Source organism: Microcebus murinus, chromosome 21 (genome assembly GCF_040939455.1).
Source record: "Microcebus murinus isolate Inina chromosome 21, M.murinus_Inina_mat1.0, whole genome shotgun sequence".
Classification (NCBI taxonomy): Eukaryota; Metazoa; Chordata; class Mammalia; order Primates; family Cheirogaleidae; genus Microcebus; species Microcebus murinus.
In genome coordinates, this window is record NC_134124.1 from 36,297,424 (window position 1) to 36,307,882 (window position 10,459).

Sequence of the window (10,459 nt, forward strand, 5' to 3'; positions counted from 1 at the left end):
GCGCTGGCGTCACGATGTTCTTGTTTTTCTCCGGGCCCTATGACTCAGCATGAGGCTCCAGATGGTTTCCTGCCTTCCCAGCCTTGTTAGCTGCACTGCCCAGGCCCTGCTACAGTAAACGAACCAAAAACAAGCCTCAACAAACAGTCAACTCCTCCCGCCACCATTACGAAGACCTGTCGTCCACTACTCGTGGTGGCCAATCCTTCCACGGCTGGCCTTCCCTTAGACTCCGCCCTCCCTTCTAGCCCTGAGATCCACCCCAGGCCCCAGACCATCCGTGATGCCTTGAAGATGAGATCCAGGAGTGAGCATTCTCTCTGCAAAGGGCCCAGTTCTGTCACCTCTTGATCTATTACTGACTTTAGGCAATTTACTTTCTAAGCCTCAGTGATAAAATGGGGACGCTAGTATTGCCTACCTCTGAGAGTTATAGAGTTATAGAGAATGCCCAGTTAAATTTCAATGTCAGATAAGTGACAACTTTTTTTCCCAGTGTAAGTATGGTCCAAATACTGCATGCAGGTTTAACTGGATGTCCTGTAGCTTTATTTGCTAAATCTGGCAACCCTGTGTGGAGTATGGAGTGAGATAAATGCAAAAGTGATTTGTCACCTACCAAGAGCTGTGCACTTAATAATATCTTTGCCATGAGATGGATGCATAGGTACCCATGGCAACCAGCACTGTGTGCCACACAGAACAGGTAGCCTTGCAGGCGGGTGATGGAGAGTGTGTGCACCGCAGCCTGTGAATTGGGATCCTCGTGTCTTTTGTTTGTCCATTGACTGATCTTTGGACCTTTCGCCTCTGAGCCTTCAATGCTTTTGTCTTTAATTCCCACAAACGCTTGCATGAGAAATACTGGGGTAACAGATGCTCCCAACTTTGCCTATTGCTGATGGACTGGCAGGTGTCTGGACCTTTTGACTTTATGGCTAAAGAAGCAGCAAGTGGCTTGATTCATATGCGAATTACATAATGAAAGCTGTATGAGCACAACATTGCACTGTAAGGTGTTTGAAGAGCCCTGCTTAACATCGAAAAACAAAAGGAAACAACTGGCAGACTATAAATAGACTATTTGTTTATTTGGCATTTGGGATGCCTCCTCCTACTAGACACCCACATTCTGTGAGGGGAGGGATTTTGTCTGTTTTGTTCCCCCGTGCTTAGAACAGTGCCTGGCCTAGGAAGGGTAGAATATTTGATTAACTGAAACCAGTTTCACTAGATACATTAAAGAAAAAGACATGCATTCCTAGTCAATTTATAATAAGGGATTCATAACCCCTTCCTTGCTGAGGAATAGTCACAGCCTTAAGTTTCACAGAGCAGTTTATATCACCTCCACAGGGGCTCCACCAACCACCGTGCCACTCAAGGGTCCAGTGACTAAGGCCCAAGGCCTGGGCCGCTTGGTCGGCCTTCCCTCAAATTCCCTAAAGATCTGCTGCCATGCTTTTATTTTTTAATGGAAGTGCCATTCACTCCAAGGCACTAATGAATGCCGGTGCCCGGCGAGTGTTGGGATTCCATGATTGTCTGACATCACCAACAAAGCAAAGGCGGGCCGACTACGAGAACTCCTGGGATGGTTCCTTGGGCAGCTCCGATGTGGGAGCCTGGCACTGTGGTGACTTGGGAGTGGCTCGCCAATTCCTGCTGCTACATTTGGGTCCCATCGCCCCAGTGTGCCCCTGCATTTGGCTCTGCATTAACTGCCGCTGATCAGCATTCTCCCGCCTTTCTCCAAGCCGCCCCTCCAGCCGCATCATGGCCCTAGTCTCGGCCTCCCCGCCTCTCCCAGGACTATTTTGCTTCCCTGTTTCAAGACTTTCCTTCCCAAATCCATCTTCCCCATGCCCCCAGAGTGATCCTTTTGTAAAGCAAGTGCCAGCTGCAGTCAGCTTGTCCCACAGTTGTCCTTCTGTGAGATTTAGGAAGCCTGATATTCTTCCTCAAAATGTTTCTAAGTTTCTTGTGGGCGGTGGGTGATAGTCTCATGACCTTTTCTGGCTTTGACTGCTGCCTCCACTGAGCTAGTGCAGTGCAGGAAGCAGTCGCCTTACTGCACCCCCAGGGGACATCGGACCGTACTTCACATCAACCCAGATGTGGCTTTGGCCCCCTTTCCCAATTCTCCACGTTAGAAAACTGCTACCCGTCATTTTTGTGAGCATCAGACTTTCCTGAATATTTCTGGATGGAGACATTTACATGTCAGCAAGACATCAACCTCAGTGTTTTAATTATGTCTTTTTAAATAAATATGAAATGCACAGATTCATTTTCTTCATTAAAAATAATAGGGAGAAGGGAGGGATACAGAAAGATTAAAGGATACACAGTTCCAGCTAGCTAGGAGGACTAAGTTCTAGTGTTCCATACCACTGTAGGGTGACCATAGTTATCAATAATACATTACACAGTTCCAGCTAGCTAGGAGGATATCAAATGTTCCCAACAGAAGAAACGATGAATTTTTGAGATGACGGATATGCTGCTTGCCCTGATCTGATCACAATGCATTACGTGTATTGAAACATCACTGCGTCCCCTATGAATAGTCCGATTATTGTTTGTCCATTGAAAAAAAGTTACAGCATCAGAGATAATACTAAGGAGGTGGAACAGGAGGAGGAACCTGTTTCTTGACATCACTATGGAGTCTCCAGCCAGCCCTGGACTGCTTACCTCTTGCACTTGCTGTTGCAAGATAAAAATAAACTCCTGCACGTTGGGCTACTGTGCGTCAGGTTTTCTGCTCCGTGCACTGAGTAGAATCCCATCTGACACACTCCCACCTACCGCTGAGCCTCCTCCTTCTCCCACCGTCACTTTCTAGCTTCTTATTTTTCTACCTAGCACTTCATCACTGGCTGGGAAGATACTATTTCTAAATTGCTTACAAATTTGCTCCCTGCTTTCCCATGGGAATGTAGGCTCCGCTTGGAGGAGAAGTTGATCTTGTTCCCATGGCTACCCTAGGGCCCAACACAATACTTGGCACATAACATGTGCTTGATAAATATTTGTCAAATAAACGAATGAATGCAAATTTGATCACATCCCTCCCCTTTTAGAAGATAAAATCCAACTACTCAATTGGGCAATCAAGGCCATTCCTGCCCTGGACTCTGCCCGCCCCACCCACCTCGCGCCAAGCACACCGCGCTCTGCCTGCGTCTGCCCCTCCGCGGGGCTTCGCACAGGCTGCTCTCTCAGGTGCATTCCTGGCGCCTGCCCTGTGCCAGGCGCTCTTTTAGGCATAAGAGAGAACTCATGGAGCCAGAGACCCTGCCCCTGTGGAGCTCAGAAGAAAGGGGAGACGTTGGCCAAGTGGGACAGTGTGGCAGTGTTTACACAAGGACGGGACAGGGAATGATGAGAGTCCCTCAGTCTCTAGGTAGCAAATTCCTAGTCATCTTTTGAGGTCCAGATGTCACCTCCTCCAGGAAGCCTTCTCTGAGCCCCTGAGCTGGAGCAGGTGCTCCTGGTGCTCCCACAGCCCCTTGGCCTTCTGCTGCCACAGATCCCAGCCCACTCGGTTGTCGTTGCCCGTCTCCTGTGTGTCTCTGAGCCAGCCTGTGAGCCTGTGGGGCCAGGAGTCCTGCCTTACGATCTCTGTGTCCCCAGGGTGCAGAGCAGGGCTCAACATGGCAGTTCTTACTGAGTTGGCTACTGACCTGTTCCTTGCTTGGCCTGGTCCCTTCCTCCCAGCCCCTGCCCTTACTCAAGTTTCAGGCTGCCTCATCTCTCCCTTCACACTCGGCTCCCCAGAAATTTCTTCATCTGCTTTTGAATTAACCCTTCCTCTCCTGAGAGACACTGCAGAGTGGGAAGAACCAACTTCCTCCGGGCTGACTAGCGAAGCCTAGATAAAAGGCCAGAATAAGCGATCCAAATTATTTGCAATGGCTTTCCTGCTTTTATTCTTCTTTATTCCTCAGGGTAGGCCCCTCCCTCCCTCCCCTCCCCTGTCTTGCATTGCCACCCAGCCGTACTCTCTTCCCAGGACATGCCGGATTTCGCATGCCTCGGCCCCTCTGCACGTGCCGTTCCCGCTGCCGGAGGTGCTGTTCCTGCACCATCTCTTCCTGATGACAGCTGCCACACTCTCCGAAGCTCAGGACCCATGTTACTTCCACAGTATGGCTTCTCTTGTGTCCCTCCCCGTCCCTAAGCAGAATGAATGCTCCCACGCTACTGTGTGCTTCCTTGGCTGGAGCCTGATCCGGTGGCATTCTGGTGGCTTGTCCATGGTCTGCTTACCCCCAGACATGAGCTGCTCACCACCTGATCAGCAACGGGTCTGTGCCCAATCTCTCTTTGTCCTGCCAGTGCTCTGCCTAGAGCTTGGCATACTACGGAACCAAACAGGCGATTACTGCTTTGGGTGGCTGAGGTCTTAAGCAAGTGGGTGGGACAGTGTGGCTACCTTTTCTTGGAACAGCACCTTGATTTGTCTCTTCTTCCCTCCTTTCCATCCATCTGGCTTGAGTGGGGCTGAGCAAGCTGCAGGCAGAGCACGTGGCCCGAGGAAACCCGACTAGACAGTGCACCCCCCGACCCCACAAGGCTCAGCCATGGGCGTGTGCCCGGCCAGTGAGATCATGGCAACAAGATTAAAGATGAGTTTGGAAATTGGGGGAAAGGAAGATGAGGGCAGGAGAAAAATGCTGGGCCAAATTTAGAGTTAGTGCCCCTGAAGTGTGTGCGTGACGTCCAGGATATTTGACAGAGTCTGGCTGTATGCCTGGCTCTGTTTCCAAGGGACCAAAGTGTTCCCACCTCAAAATCTGCTATTGTCGTGGTGGAATCATGGTCAAGCCTTATTGGTGGCAGTACCTAGAGTCAGACGAAGCAGGGCAGGGCCGGAGCCGTGGTCAAATGGTGTTCGATTTGGAACTAGACAACCTGAGTTTGAATCTGAGCTCGGCTGCTTGACATGATACCTGCACACAGTCCTTTCTCTCCTGACCTTCCGCACGGAGGGTCTTATCAGTGAGATGTGAACCTCAACTTGCGAGACCACTGTAACGCCTGGTCATCTACTGCTGCTACTCTGTTTTAATTACAAGTTGGTGGTTTGGTACCATCACCCAGAGCAGGAGATCTCAAGGAGGATGATGAGGCTTAAACTAGGGTACGGAGAGTGACAGCAGAGAGAAAGATTGAATAAATATCATCCAGGTGGTGTTAACTGGAAATTTTTGTTAGCAAGTGGTCGAAACCCAACTTTAAAACATGTGTAAGCAAAGAAGAAACTTGTAGTCCATGCAGCTGAAAAGTTCAGGCGTATGTGGCTGGAAGGCTGAGTCTCCACCTTGTACCCCACTCTTGGTCCTGCTTTCCTGGGGGGTGGCCTCATTATCAGGCAACCGCTGTGCCCATAGAGGCCCCAGCTGCTCCAGGCTGACGTGCTCAGTTAGCAATCCCTGCAGGAAAGGAGGGGGTCTCTCGCCCAACATTTCTTACAATGTTTCCATCCTGCCACCAATGATGGGCATGAGAGAATGTTCTGGTTGGCTAAGCCTGGGTCATGTGATCATCCTTGGTGCTGGGGGTGGGGCAGGAGAGAATCTAACCTCACCTTAACTGCATGGGCTGAGAGTGTGGTTGGGGATCTCTAAGGAAAACTAGGGTGCTGTCACTTCAAGCAGGGGGCATGCCATGCAAAAGACACCTCCAGAAGGGGATTAGCCTTCCAAGGAGGCTTGGCGTGGAAAGCCAGGAGATCACTGACTCCCATACGTGGTGTTGAGCTTGCAGCCCCTGATTTCGTCCCCAGCAGGCCTCCTCGGCATGACTCAGCAGTGAGGCTGCAACACACACTGTTTTGCAACCAACCTTTCCCCTCAGCCCCGGGGCTGTGTTGGCGTGTCCCTGGGGCCGCCCCTGCCACTGCCTGGAAATGCCCCTGGCTCGGCCCCTGCCAGTCCCTGGGAAAATCCTCGGTCTCCTCACTCCAGCCTCTCCCATTGCCATCTTCCTCCTCGCCCTGGGGCAAAGTCTGGTGATTGTTAAGAAAGAGGTCAAATGCCACCTTGCACTCCCGCAAGCCATTCTGGAACACGTGCTGCTGGGGCTCCCCTGTCCCCACCCAAGCAGGAAAGTCCAGGACAATGGACAGATGCACCAGCCCCCAAAGACAAGGAACCGAGGATGCTGGGCCCAGGGGGCCAGCTGAATCCCCTTGGACACCCTGGTCACATCCACAGTGATAAACGGGGGAGTAATAGCTCTCGAGGCCGGCCCTCCTCGGGCATGTAAGTAGCAAATAAGTTCATGACTAGAGAACATCATCTCAGAGAGGAGACTCTGGAGCTCAGTAGACCTTCTTGGAAACACTCCTGCCCTCCGGGCCACGCTGGCCACTGGAACAGTGGGATGAATGAAGTGCAATCTCTGGGAGACGGGCAGATAGCGATGAGTTCACAGTACACAGAGCCCTTTCATAGGAAGAAACTCGGGCCTTGGGGAGTGTAGAGGAAGCACGGAGGGTACAGCCTGGGGACACATGGGCAGGACCAGGGAGCTGAGGACTGAGCTGGCTCCTGGAGGGAAAAGAGCTGGTGGGTGAAAGAAGGAGGGAAGAGCAACATCCGGGGCTGAAGCAGCGTGTGCGAAAAGCAAGGTGGTTGCTTAGGTAACGTGGAGAGAGGTGACGTGCAGAGGTGAGACTGCAGCGGCAGATGGGACCAGCGTTTACAAGCTCTAAATGGGGGAGTGTCAAGGCCTGATAGAGCCCTCTGGTGCAGATAAACAGAAGCTCGTGGAGCGTGAGGGTTGCACTAACACAGGAAATCATCTTAGGGAGGACTCAGGGCTTCCTGGGCAAGAGAAAAGGAATTCTGACTTTCTGGGAAGCCACATCCCAATATTTCTTGCATTGTCACTGCCCCTCATCAAACTCCTTTCTGAGAAGTCAGGTCAACGGTGGATGTTTGGACTGTAGCAGTAGCCAGGTGGAGAGGCACACAGCCCCTGCACACTTAGGCTGGTTGGGCAAAGTGGACAGGCAGAAGCCCTTGCAGGAAAGCCTGCAGGCAGATGCCCATGCAGGAAAGCCTGCAGGTGCTAAACAATCCCCCCAAGAAAGCCAAGACCATCTGTCTCTCTGTCCTTTTCTTTTGTCATTTCAAACTTATCATTTGGGGGAAGGTGAAAGCCCTTTGGTCATATATTGCTAGCTGTGTGGCCTCGGCCAGCCTTGTGAGTCTGCGTTTCCTCAGCTGCAAAGGCGTGGGGCTGAGCCCAGACCCAGTATGCCAAGCACCTAAGCTAGGAGGAGCCGCACTCTCTCCCTCCTCCCAGATCCCTCCGGCCAAGCCCGAAGGTCTCCTTTCTCCCTGCCAGCCCAGGGCGCTCTCTGGACAGCAGGCTCAATGCTGCAGGGTCACAAACAATATGTCTAAATACTTCAAAAGTTCTAAAGCAAGAAAGCAAGCTGTTAAATAAACTGTCTTACCTCCTACTGTGACAGTACAGCTTCCTGAGCGCCTGGAAGGCCGGATCAGAATCGTCAGACCCCGTGGAGTTTCACGTCAGCATGCGGCAGCTGCTTCCCCCCCCCCCAATTCTCCGCTTTTCCCTGCCCTGGGAGGGGCTCTGGGCAGAGACCTGGTGCCCAACCCACAGGTCTGAGCTCTGCCCACGTCCCCCACAGCCAGTGGCTGCTTGGCCGGGCTTTGGGACCAGAGGAACACCTGCTGGCCACGTGGCCCACATTGGGAAATGGAAGGAGAGGCCCGGGAGGACTCTGCGGGGGCCAGGGCACTCAGGCAGGGAATCCAGGGGCCTGGGGACCTGGAGTGGCCCCTGGAGGGGAGGTGTGTGGGTTCCAACTGGGCACATCCCCTTGTTCCCGAGACCCCGCTCTTGTGGAGAGGGGTAGGGTCCGAGCACAGCCGTCTGAAATGCAGGGGCTTCCCGACCCAGTGTAGGGAAAAGCTGACGTGGGCCAGCGCTGGTGAAGACAGACCAGGCCGCGGTGGAGCGGGGCAGGGAGGGAGGAGGCGGGTCACTTTTTCAGGTGCCATGCGTGGGCCAAAATTTTTAGCTACATTTTCTCAGTGATTTCTCAGTGATTTCATTTTCTCAGAATTTCGTAAAGCAGTGGAGTCCCCTCCTTTCCAAGACCCCAATTTTGGGAGCTGACATAGGGCTGCTCATTTTTTATTTTGCCAAAGCAAGGTATTACAGAGCAAATATCCACTCAGTTATTTATTCAGTCAACACGTGTTTGTGGAGGGCCCACTGTGCGCCAGGCTTCATCTCCTGCCGGGATGCAGCTGTGAACCAGACAGAAGTCCCGGCCTCCCGGGAAGAGCGGCCACCGGCCAAAACAGGAAACAGCGCAGGTCAGACGGGGTAAGCGCCAGGGAGGAAAAACAGGTCAGGGCACTGGGGGTGGGTGCCAGTTTTCAGCCAGGTGGTCAGGGCAGGTGTCCTGGGGAAGGAGACATTTGAGTGAAGTTCTGGCGCTGCTGGGTGGGGCGGGGGGAGCCCGGTGAGAAAGCAGCCAGCACGACAGCAATAGAGGCAAGAAACGAAGGGGTGCGACCTCACAGTAAAGGCCAGTCCTTTCTAAGGGAGTTGGCAGCCTATTGTGGTGAGGGAGATATATGTATATATATAAAATACACGTATATAATAAACGTATATAGACGTACCCATGTGACATACTGTTGTTTTATGCTGTACAAGGGTAAGAACCTGTCCAAGTCAGTTTTTGTCTGCAGATAACACGTGGCCACTTACTGGCACTGCGTTTTATGGGTGAAGAGTCTGAGGCTCAGAGAGGGAGCCAACCCTGGCCGCGTCATGACAGCTCGGCCGCAAGGCTGGGGCTGAGCCGGGGCCTGCAGGTGCCAGAGCCTTTGCCCTTGTGCTGCCTTTCCGGGCGCGCCCCACCCCCACCACGCCCCGGGGCTCCGCGCATGCTTTGCCACCTGGTTTCACCTGATTTTTCCTCCTCCTTTTTCTTTCCCGAACTGTGGGCCCAGGAGGCCAGGGCTGCGCGGACAGCGGGACAGGTGGGCAGGCGGGACCGCAGACTTCGCTCCTTTCTGGCGATCTGTGGGCAGCTGTCCGGGGCCAGGCCAGCGGCCTTTGCGCTGGCATTCGGCCCACTCGGGAAGCCTGGCTGTGCCGGCCGGGCGTGCCCTGGAAGGCAGCCTCGCTCTAAGCCACTTCGTGCCTGTGAGCACTCCACAGCCACCTGCTCTGGCCCAGCTCTGCGCTGGGACCCTCGTAGGTTATCTCCCTGAAATGAGTCCTCTCAACAGCCCTGAAAGGTAGGCGACAGACCCATTCATTTATTCACTCATTCACACCTTCATTTCGCCAAAATTCACTGAGCTCCGTTTCATTCAGAGACGTTGTCTGAGGCGCTACCATGTGCCAGGCACTTGTGTTCTCATTTTGAAAGACATTAAATCAGAATATGGCACAGGGAGAGATTCCTTGGGGTGGATCATGGGATTGATGCCAATTAGAGGAGTTTGGAAAGGAGGGGCCGAGCCGCCCGGCAGGGCTCTGCAAAGCTGGAGGCCTTGCGGAGTTCGGGGTGGCGAAAGGGCGCTCGGGCAGGCGAGGCAGCCAGACGCAGGTGTGCGTGGGATGGGACTGTGCGTGTGCTGGCCCTCGGGATGGAGGTGTGCGTGTGCTGGCCCTCGGGATGGGACATGCTTCCCGCAGGACAGGGGAGAGAGGGGTTAGTCAGAAAGGAGGCTGGCAAAGAGATTCCCCAGCTGGTCTCTCGGTGGCCTTGGCCAGTCGCCTCCCTCTGTGACCCTCAGTTTGCTGTCCGATAGATAAGGCAGGTTTAATGATCCTCCTCCTGCCTCTCTTATAGGGAAGTTCTGAATGGCAAAGGGGCCACAGGGACTTTGCTATGCAGTGACAAAGGTCATTTGCTTCCCTTAGTTTAGGGCCCCTCCTCTATGCGCCAGCAGCCTTGTCTAGCCTGCCAGGTGGGTGCGCAGGACCCGGGGTGGGGGCCGGGCGGGTTCTCCAGGGCTGCCTCCAGCCACAGCCCACCTGAGGTGAAGGTGTGTCCTGCTCAGCCGTGTCGCTGGGGCCCAGCCCACGCATGGCCTGTGCTCGGCGCACGCTGCCCCTGTGGCCCCAGCAGAGCCAGCTGTCTCTGAGCCCCAGCTCCTCACTGCTGAATGGCAGCGGGCGGGGGGCTGCGAGCCTGACGGGCGGCAGTGGGGACGAGCTTGCCTCCAGCTCCGGGAGCAGCTGCCGTGACCGGCCTGACCGGGGTCCGCACCACCTTCCCCAGGACATCCTGGGGACAGGAAGGCCCCTGCTGGTCCAGCTCACAGGCTTCGGAGGGGCAGGAGGGGTCCCAGCTGACAGCCACTCACTCGCTCCAGGCTCACTCCTTCCACGCGTGCGCACTGACCACCCGCCGAGCGCCCAGCACAATGCTCGCTGCACAATGTTT

General features: G+C 54.0%; 1 long non-coding RNA gene across 1 annotated transcript; it reads right to left on the bottom strand.

Annotated features, from left to right (window-relative positions):
* Positions 1-8,165: 8,165 nt before the first annotated feature.
* On the bottom strand, positions 8,166-9,344 carry LOC142863050 (uncharacterized). Its single transcript, XR_012913937.1, has 2 exons — positions 8,968-9,344; positions 8,166-8,455 (listed from the first exon to the last, which is right to left on the bottom strand). It is a non-coding gene; the product is annotated as an uncharacterized LOC142863050 (long non-coding RNA).
* Positions 9,345-10,459: the final 1,115 nt, after the last annotated feature.